This window comes from Nannospalax galili, unplaced genomic scaffold, assembly GCF_000622305.1.
Source record: "Nannospalax galili isolate Female #2095 unplaced genomic scaffold, S.galili_v1.0 scaffold4244, whole genome shotgun sequence".
Classification (NCBI taxonomy): Eukaryota; Metazoa; Chordata; class Mammalia; order Rodentia; family Spalacidae; genus Nannospalax; species Nannospalax galili.
In genome coordinates, this window is record NW_008351072.1 from 120886 (window position 1) to 124610 (window position 3725).

The following is a 3725-nucleotide window of genomic DNA, read 5'->3' on the forward strand; positions in this document are numbered from 1 at the left end:
CTCTTTCCCCAGCTCTTTGGCCAGGGCATGCCCTTTCCTGTGGAGGTGTAATCTGTTAAATGGGCATTTTTGGCTGCAGGACCCTTCAGTGGATTAGTTGAGCTTTCTTAGAATGGAACTAGATTCTCACTCTTCCTACTCCATCTTCCTTCTGTCCCTCCTTATCCTGAGTGACTCCTTTTTTTCAGTCTTTTTCTCATTTCTGCAAGAGATTCTGCTCTGTTTTTGTAGAATCTCTTGGAGGAACTGTTTTGTCTCTATTGCTCTCTTCCACCTCTGACATATACTGTGGCATTCAAGAGTCTTGGAGAGGCTACTGCCTTGGAAATGGCTGTTGTAACAGTGAGCAAACATACTCACTTCCTCTCTGTCTAGGGAAGAGTTGGGTTCTTTCACTCTCACATTGAACTAGGGGAGAAGAGCTTCTGTGATAGAGCTTTAGCTACATGCCAAGACTTCATGACTTATAGGAAGAAAATGGTCTAGGCTGGGGCATCCCAAAAGAAGGGGGTGACCCCTACAGAGGGATGAATACTAGAAGGCCAGGGTCTGGAGTGTGAGAGGCTACATAGGGATGCCTTCTCTGGGTAGGTAGAGTCAGAGTTGTTAAAGGCTTCCTTACACTATCCTTGCTCCCTATGCCCAGGGCCTGAGGGTCCTTTGACTGTTTCTGCCCTTCTTGACTTCCTATAGAAGCCATTTGTTGCTTTGCTTAATGCCGGAGGAGCAAGATCACTCTGCTATATGCTCATGGACTCTGTACCCCCATCATAGCACTGGCCTCACTGAGTTGATCATGTCTGCTCCCTCCAGATGGTGAAGTCCTCCAGGCAGCAGTGTTTCTGCAGAACTCTTGTGACCTGAGACCCAATGAGCTAGAGGAGCTAGATGGGCAGTGACTTTATGCCTGAATCTATACTACCCCACCTCATCACCAGCTTTTTATACGATGTTAGTGACATCTACCATCACGTTTTCTCTGCAGATGTCAGTTTTATGGGGAAGCAGAGATAACTCCAGGCCAGAATAGCTGAGCAATGGTTTCCAGGCAGCACATGTTCAGGGGACAAAGGTCTGACCCAGGAGTCCAGCTCTTCCTCTGCTGCTGGCACATTCCTTATGCCAGACAAGTCTCTGTGTCACTGTGGTCCTGTTTCCTCATCTATGTTATGAGATGTCTGCTGTTTCTTGTAACTCTGGAGTTCTAAGAAGCTATAGTCTAAATTATCTGTAAAGTTGCTCTAGCTTTTGGGTGTTAAAACCCATGGACATATGACAGGAAGAAATGATGTTTCTAGCCCATGGGTTTTCAAATTAGGCACTTCTGGATCTACTCCATGCACAGCACTCATCAGGGTATGAGTTGGGAAACTTCTCAGTATGTAAAATGAGGATGGCAAGAGCATCCTGAGGATTAGAGTATAAAATGCAGACCTTGTCCTGGCACACAAGACATCTGTGGACAGATCCTGCTCCTCTCATTGTTGCTATGTGTGAGAAAGGTAGCTTCACAAGGCTCTGTATCACACTTATCTTGAAACAAGCCATTGGATCTGGACAAAATTCAGAGTCACTAGAGGTTCAAAGCAGGCTTGGGCAGTGACTTTATGCCTGAGTCTATACTACCATACCTCATCATTCACCAGCTTTTCCAAAAAGACACCGAGGATAGCCTGTCTTGATTCTGGAGAGCTCACCAAAGAATATCTAGCACTTCCTGAGTTTCCTGCTTCCTCTTATAAGAAATCACAAAGGAGATTCAGAGGAGTCTAGGATTGTAACCTTGCATCAAGAGACAGAAATGGAGATCTAGAGCTCACATCTCCACCCATCACTTCCATCCCATCCCATAGTATCTTCTTCCCTGGGTTCTGACGTTCATGTCTGCTATCCCCATTACAATATCTATTATATTATCATTGCTTGTCTGTGTCCATGGGAAGCAGAAGACCTGAGGAAGGCAGAAGCAGAAGCTTTGTTCAGATGCAATTCTGCCTAGCATATTGCAGAAATCCTGACACACAAGCACTACTCATAATTTCATTATCAAACAGATGTACACGGGTTGCTGAACCAATGTAAAGCGTCACTAGCAGCATGGCATACATCAGCTTGGATTAAGATTGGCTGTGATACTTGCCCAACTTAAAAGTAGCTTAAACAATTTTTTCCATGTAAAAATCTGGAGATTAACACAGTAGGGCTGGTAAGATGGTTTGCAATTTCTTTTTTTGGAGACAGGGTCTCACTATGTAGCTATGGCTGGCCTAGAACTTACCATATATATAGACCAGGCTGCCCTGAACTCACAGAGCTCCACCTGCTTCTGCCTCCTAAGATTAAAGGTGTGCATCACTAGAGTTTTCCACAATTTTTAAAGGGACTCCTGCTCCTATGCCCTAGTGCTCTCCCATCGGTCAGCTCATTCTCTAACATGGCTGCTCAAATTCCAACCCTTATCTTCTATATTCAAATGTATATTTTGTTGAAACTGAACATGAGACTTCCACTAGTATCTTTTTACTCAGAATGTAGTTATAAAGTCCTACCTAGAGGCATGGAAGGATCATGTACCCAGCAGACATTGATAGCTATGACCAAAATGCCTGAAATAATTTAAGGGTAGAAGAATTTATTTTGGCTCATGGTTTCAGATATGTCAGCACATCACAGTGGGGAGAATGGAGCAGAGCTGCTCACATCATGGCAGAGCAGTAGGCAGAGAAAGGACAAAGCTAGTGTGTGTTGCCTTCCCCTTTTATTCCTTTTATAGTAACTGGACCCCAGCTCATGGATTGGTGCCACCCATATTCAGGGTCAGTTAATCCTTACAGGAAACAAACTCACAGTAGATTATGCTTTGCCAATATACTAGGTGATTCAAACCTATTCAAGTTGACAGTGAGGATTAGACATCACAGATGGGAAATTATTATCATTATTTTGGCCCAAGTATTTTTTAAAATCTGATATTTTAAAAATTCACAAACATAGAAGAGTGGATACTAGGGACTGTAAATTTTTAGGTTCACAGTTGAATTAATACAGTTGTACATTTTTTAACTCAGTATAAACCCTGTAACATATAAAATTGAGTGAGTTTTTACCCTTTAAAGATCTCCGTTTCATTTTAAAATATGCTGTTTCCTACATTTTTAATGCTACTACCGCTTAGATGTTTGCACGTGTGTCTTTAATCTCTATGTATCTGATTATTACTAATCACAGTTGGTGACACTCGGATTCTTGGCACCTGAGTATGGATATAAAGTCATCAGATAGATTTCAATGGTAATGTTTATCACCTCTACTTATTAACATGAAGCAAATTTTTAGGTTTCTTCCTCAAATATAACTATTTTGTTTTATTTGTTGAGTTTTTTTTTGTGTGTATTTCATACAGAACATCCCAAACAATCTTATTCGGCTATTGACATTGAGACGTGTTCGTATGAATTTCTAATCTCTATATACATGACTATCGCACGGTCACAGTCACCCACCTTCTGAGCTCCTTGGCATCTGAGCATTAATACAAACACATCACGTAGGCAGCCTTCCTCTCCCACTAGAGCCTCCACACTCTGCTATCCCTGCCACTGTCCACTGTGCTGTCAGCACCCCATCGATTACCCCCTATCTGCCCTTCTGGTAAATCTAGTCAGCCAGAGGTCCATCTACAGCAATCCATTTTCAGTATTCCTTTGGATAGAATTGGGGTCTGC